Genomic DNA, 7,573 nt, shown 5'->3' on the forward strand with positions numbered 1-7,573 from the left:
TTACTTGTAGCCACACTTGGATTGTTATTTTTGATTGAACTTCCTGGTTTCAGTATCCTCGGGATTGTCACGGTGATAAATAAAACGAATCAAACAGTGGGCGTCATATTCGCCATTACCACGTTAGCTTTAACATCATTGCACACCATCTCCCTTGGAAGTCTCCGACAGTACAATTTCGCCGTACTAAGTTTCCACAATGGCTGGATTTCATTGATATTTTTGGCCATAATCCTGGGATTCTTCAGTGGTAAATTAAGCCTTCTTGATCCGACTCAGTACGAACCATTCTACTGTTTGGGCTTGTCATTCACCAGTTTCTTGGCTCTGTACCTCCAAATAGCCGCTTTGCAGATTGGCCCAATTGGCCCGGTGGTGCTCTTCAGGACTTCCGTTGACATCGCGTTCTCTTACATCTTTCAAGTGTGTTTATTCAACGAACCCGTTAGTCCTGGAAGTGTTGTCGGTGGTATTCTGATTACCGCTAGCGGGTTCATTCTCGTGCTTGGTAAGATTATTAGGTGGAAGGCCGATGGTATTAAAAAAGCCTTTTCAAGGGCAGGGCTTCATTTTTTGAGAGAGCAAAAAATAGACGGACGGAAGTGTACAGATAGTGACAGAAAACCTGCCGTTTTAAAAACATTTTATAAAATCTAAACATGAGGATACATGTTAACTTAACGAGTATCAATATGTCTGCCTAATCTTTAGCTAGATATTAGCTAAGTAAACGCCATATTCAACTGCTAGTTTATGTAACTAAATCATTTACGGTCGCTATATAAATTTAACAAATTAAAGACGATACGAAAAACGTTTTTCAATAATATATATACATGTATAAGGTATGGACACATGTGGGCATTGTCTAAACACAACATATTGTTTTCGTGTGCAATAGTTTACAGCGAAATTTTACTCTTTGTACACATTGGTTTTGACTACCCGTATCGAAATTTTGGGTGTATTTCATTTTTAAACAGTATTTAAGCAATATAAAATACACGCTGCTAGAAAAAGGACAATTTTTTATAATTATTTTTCTATTTGTTAATGTATAAAATTGTAATATCCTTGGCATTTAATTAAAATAATATAATCAAAAATCTAATCTTTCTCCCTTTTTTAAATAACTGTGTTAAGATTATCGGCGGACATCATGGTCAGATTCTAGGTAAAAAAAATATCACACTGTTCGGAGGAGTTGCGAAAAAATTAAATTCCAAACGGCGCTAGGCCTAGCACGTAGTCGTAGATTTATAAAGTATAAACTAATAATGTAAAACATTTCTTAAGTCGATCTTTCATTCTTTTAGAAATTCAAGTAAAAGGGCGAGAGTCAACTTCGCACTTATTCGTAGCAATAAAATGTACAATCAAAGGAAACATTTACGATATTTAGCAAGTTATTAAACACAGCTTTAGAGGATGTGTTATATTTCTAAATAGTTTTGAACAATTTTAGTAAACCTAACAGAATCCCTTTTTAGAAGTCCTAGTCTAAATGAAGAACTATTTAAAAAATCAAGACATTAAAATACTTCAGTCCTATTTATAATTTCCGATAAAATATTGTTTGCTCCAGATAATTTAGCAAAAATTTTCATATATATTTGTTGATACCAAGACCCTTTGAGACTAGGTATTTATTTTTATTGCTTAGGTTACACTAAACATTTTCAATCAAGTTTTTGTGATAGCGAGATCAGTAAATATAAAAACATGTCGTTAGGCTTGTCTAAACAGTAATGAAAATGGGAATAATTATACTTTAAAACTTTTCTAAGTTTTCTTATTGACGTAGGTGGCGCCATCTTCGAACAAGGCTACCAAATGTACTATACTATTATTTCCTTAAGATTGTGATATACACGGTGTTTCAAAAGCTTATGAAAAAATGTTAAGGAGTTGTAGGGTGGGAGTTGAGAAGTATGCCTGTTCCCCCTCCCCTTTTCCTACGATCAGTTAAAAGAGCGCCAGAGAGCTTCAAAGTGTGGCCTACTGGCCCCTGAAAGTAGGCTGCAACTTGCACAAAACTAACTGAACATTGCGGCCAACCCATGGTCGACCTACTTCGATTCTGTTCTGGGAAACGAACAATATGTTTGCAACGAACCAGCCACAGAGAGGTAAAAAAATAAGTAACGTATCCAGAATGTGCCTGTCTCACGTAATCGACGTTGGTCATTGGTAAAAGTCCGTGAGACGGGGATGCGCCAGTTCGGGTACCTTTCCTGGTAGAGACGTTGAGCAGCCAAAGCATTGTCATCCGCTTGTCCATACACGAAATGAATATCCGCCAGTTCTTCCGAAGTGAACTCCATTGTTGCAGTTTGAAAGTGATGAGAAATCGCAGTCCATCACGACTTTAAATACTGTTTAAGTTTCCTTTTTTACACTGGCTACCTGGATTTGCTTACAAAGTCCTTTTTTTAAAACCATACAAGTGTGCTACCGATAATGTTAAACGTTGCGCACGAGAAAACAGTCACTTGTTTTGGCCATTAAAAAAACGATGTTTACGTAAGCAGGAATCCATATCGCTACTGGGAATGCTTATCCTGCTGTATCGCGTATTGTAAGATCACTCGGACGGCTTTGGCCCCGCCTATGAGATACAAATTCCACTCGGCGTGCGCTCCCCTATCACGTTTTTGTTTGTTAAGTTAACATAGTGACGTCAAAAAACCGTCGGCCACATCGAGACGAAAATCTGCCGCGATAAGCATTCCAAGTAGAAGTATGGATTCCTGATGTAAGTCAACACAAAATTATTATAAAACCTAATTCATAAATAGTGAATGTTCAATTATTTCGTACTTCATGAAGTATGCCATATACTTGTTGATTAATAATGAAGATTGCAATACTTGTTTAAAAATAATGTAACATTCTGTCGCCTTCGCGACGAATTTCTGAATAAATAAGAATATTAACTTACAGACGATCAAAAATATTTTTAAGTTCGGTGCAATTGACTCCTTCGTGGAAGTATGATATCGCCTGGTAGTGTTTACTTATGGGAGAAGAACAATACAAATGAGGGATCGATTCAGTCTCCCCTTTCAAAGGTGGTGATGAAAGAGAGGTCGTGTTCTCCAATTGATCTGTAGAATTCCGGGTCTAAAAGATCTGCCTTCATATAAGCTTGAATGTACTTAAAATGTTCATTATGCGGAGCCTTAAAGAAACAAGTTGGCAAGCCAAAATATACCTCTCCTCGGAAGAACCTTCCCTAGTGGTAATAATTCCTCGAGATGACCCTTAAAGATATATCGAGGGGCTAACCACTCTTAGAAAGTCTGTACATCGATTACGCCGGATTACGCTTAGATTAGCACTGCCAAAGGCAGGGACTTCAAAGATTACGCGTAATCCCATTAGTACAGTCAAAGGTACGGCTCTGTACACCGATAACGCGGAGTGATCAGCCCCTCGAGATATATCTCCGCAATTTAGAGTTATTTGTTAAAAATGTTATCCCAGTTCTATCCCGCCCGGTATAAAATGTGTATTATAATTAAAATAATTGAGACGAAACAACTGAGTTTAATTTATTCAGAATATTATAAATTAAGTAGTTACAACAGTGAGGTAGACGTACTAAGACAATGCACAATTGAATTTAACCCTATTTACAGTACAAGTTTATCAGTTAAATATAATACTAAGCAAATTTTAATGAAATAAATATCTACAGATAATACGCTAATAAGAAATGTGTCAAGTTTAAAAACTATTTTTAAGGATAATGGTGGTTTGCCCAAAAGACCATTTCAGCCCAGAAAGGGTATTCTTTGCCCGTTAAATGGCGGCAAGCGCCTAACATCCTTTTAAAAACAAATGGAAATTCCGTGAAATCTAATTCCTTACTTTGGTTAAGAATTATCACAGTGGTGCTCCATGTATTTTTCAAAAATTATCTAAGAAAATTTATTTGACTTTCTCGATTTCTTCTACACTTTGGTTTGAGTTTATTTTGTAAACTGGCATTCAATTTACAAAATATTGATAAAATAATAATAGTTGAGGGAACACACTAAGAAAGCTTGAAAATTGAAAATAACAGAAAAAGTAAAATAAAAAAATTACAACGGAATTAAATTTTTATGGAAAGTTAAGGGCGAGTGTAATTTTGGCAGTTTTTTTTCAACGGTTAGGTCGATTCTTTCAATATTTGGCTGTTTCGTAGAATTTTAAACTTTTGAACGTTTTTTTTCTCCAAATTTGTAGATATAGAGTGGCACCTTGTAATTCAGAATCATAAGAAATACACTATTTTGGTCAAATATGTGATTGTATATCCAAAATTTTAAAACCACCCGTTCTTATCGAGATAATGGTATTTTTTCTCAGGCTATTTTATTTTCTATTCCGTTTACTGGCTTCAATTTGACAGACCACCGGGTTCTAATTGTTATACCACTGGCGTTTAAATCATGCCACCCTTGAGAAGTAAAACACTGAGAAAAATAATGGTATTCAAATGGTCTATTAAGGGTGTAAAAAATATTGACATTGCATTTATGGTGTGACTATTACACGCAAAAGGTTTCAAATAGGATTACACAACGGTCCAATCTTCTATTTATGATGTTTAAATTTATTCAGAGCAATATTTTTTGGAATTGTTGTAAATGATGATTTCGTATTAAATAATTTATGTAGCGAATAACCGGCTCCAGAGATTTTAAATTAAGGTAACGTTTTGATGGTCAAGATATGTGAAAGTCTATGACTAAACTGAGTCATTCCACGTCAAATCAACACACTGATTCAGACGCATGTTTTTTGATTTTGCTGAAAGTTGGTAAACTAAGGGAAGTTATGTAGCTATGAATGAAATTCACAACAAAAATTTTTATTTTTCAAAAAAATATATTAATTATTTTAATTATAATGAAAATGGTGTCATCTTGATTTAAATGCCATTTTTCTCTAGAACCGGTTGAGATTGATGGAAGCACAATACCTCATTTTAAAGTTTTTTTAATGGACTTTTATAAGAGGTATAACTAATTTATTCAAAATATTTTTCAAAACTAGGCTTAAGTTTAAATGTGAATTTTTCAAAAAACCCACAATTTAAATTTTTTTAAAAAAATATCAGGTTTACTCGGTACTATTTGTATGCATTTCCCGGAGTTTTGTGTTGGGATCATAATGGTATCAAAACTTAGATATAATACAAGTTAGACACGTTCATAGCACATGGACAAAAATATATGAATTTCTGACAAATCTAAAATTTCAAAAACATTTCAATGCCGTCGTAATCTTCTTCATTTCATCTTTTGGTAGAATGTAGGAATGGCCAGTTGGGGTAATTGGGTGGTGGCTTAGTTATGTTTTGGAAATAAAAATTGTAGAGAGTGAAGTTAAAGTGACATTCCTACACCCCTCTGGACCTTCTCGTTTTTTTAAATACCTTTCTAAGGCCGGTGTTCTCAGGATACATTATACAGAAGTGGTTTGTAATGTCACTTACCAAGGCATCAAGATTAAAGATATCCAACGAGGTGACTAAAAAGGCCCTTGGAGAATGTGACACCATTAAAAGAGAGATCAAATTAGTCGGGTTGGAAAAAAATTATTTCATATCGGAAGTTAGTTTTTGCTCCAAAACCGATAGCAATATTCCACAAATCATTACATGAAATTTCTGGAAAAAAGATATAGAGTTTAAGCAATTTTTCCAACTCTCAGTGCGTTTCAGAGAACTAGTGACAAGTCCTAGTACCGGCCTATTTATATGAGGGCAGTTTCATTTATTAGCCTTCTTTACGAAATAATTTTTTTTGCGGTATTAAATTCAGTACATTTTTAAGAAGTTATGAGGCCGAACGTATTTAATATATCTTCTAGGGATGCAACGGTTCCACTTTTTTGGACTATCTCGGTTCCGGGTCCGGTTCCGGTTCCTAAATTTTCGCTTTATCGGTTCCAGTTACGGTTCTTCGATTTTTACTTTATCGGTTCCGGTTATCAAAATTTAGAACCAATCGGTTCCGGTTCCTAAACGGTTCTTATACGGTTCCAGTGTGTTTAGTATTAATTAAATAAAGTTTAATACATAAGCAATTCAAATGCAATTTAGAGAAATCAAATCCAACATATTTATTTATTTAGAATATAAAATTTGTTTCTGGTAAATTATTTTAAAAATAATAGCTTTTTTCAGTGGCGTAGCTAAGGGTTCGGCGCCCTCCCGCGAAGCTGCTTTCGGGGCCCTTTATAATCATTGAGGTTTTTCAAGGAGGGGGGAGGACTTCCCTTCATTGGTATCGGGTGACGCATGCCGCGTAGCTACTCTTGCGAGTTGCGACTATCGCCAGGTACAATTATTATAACAAAAAAAGGTTTGAGCTCGCTATAGCTGCAGCCCTAAAGGGACTATTTATTTTGTTAAGGTTTGGAAATTTTTGTAATTGTTGTACCATTAAACTTTTAATATTTTTTTAATTTTAATTGTTGATTAACATGTCAATTTCATGGAAATAGTATTAAAACATAATCCTGTGAACAACAGAATGACGTCATTCAGCCTTTCAAATCACAGTCCACTGCTCCTCCAATTTTTAACACCAAATCTTTGATAAAATTTTGCCCACAAAGGTATCCATATTTATATTTATTTTCTTCCCTACACATTTAACATTCAATTTTTAAAATTTGTAATATTATTTTATTTTTTTGTTGCAGATTACTGCAATAAATAAATAAATAAATAAAATAATTTTTAATTTCGGGCAGCGTCGAAAAGTATCCTATACAATTCAGCGGGTTTTAAGGCGGAGGGAAATATACTCCGTGGCTTGTTCGGGTCAGCCTTGGAAATAAGGTTTCTTTCTTAACTGGTCCTTATGACCAGTGACCAATAGATGATTATTAAACTGGTCCTTGTGACCAGTGACCCCCTGGCTTATGAATTATGAAACTGCTCTGATATAAAATGTTCTAATGTCATTTTATGGCCTAAAAACATATACTATGTTTAGAAGTTAGATTATGTTGGTAACATTATTTTTTAACGAAATGGGAAAATCAAAACTTTTAGAAACCTTGAATTAATAAACTGGTCATATATTTTTTTGTTATTCTTTCAAATTAATTAACTGGACACGGTGACCAGTGATCAAACAAATTTTTAATAAATAAACTGGTCTGAGCAATTAATAAACTGGTCTTTGACCACCTGACAACCGTTATTTAGAAGGCTAGTTCTGGTAGAATTTGGAAGACTGAAGTTCAGACTCCCAAGCTCGTTCAGAATCAAGATCTCGATGACTCATTGTAAAAATAAAATAAAAATTGATTTTTTACTATTATCTCGTAAAGAACTCACGTCTCACGTTAGCGCATTTAGCTATTTCGATTGTCCAGTAAAGTAGGGTAGAAATGAAATCTACTGTTTGAAAATTCCAGGGTTTCACCGTTTCAAGATGAGGCGGGTGTAGAAGTTAAGTACTTTCAAGTTTTGGGAAGATAATACCTTCCCTCCCGGTCCTCATTTCATTGAAGAAAAGACAAAGGCGGAATTTTAGTTGAGTATATCGTTTGAAATGGATTCTAC

This window comes from Leiobunum rupestre, chromosome 2, assembly GCF_980474605.1.
Source record: "Leiobunum rupestre chromosome 2, qqLeiRupe1.1.hap1, whole genome shotgun sequence".
In the NCBI taxonomy this organism is placed as follows: domain Eukaryota; kingdom Metazoa; phylum Arthropoda; class Arachnida; order Opiliones; family Sclerosomatidae; genus Leiobunum; species Leiobunum rupestre.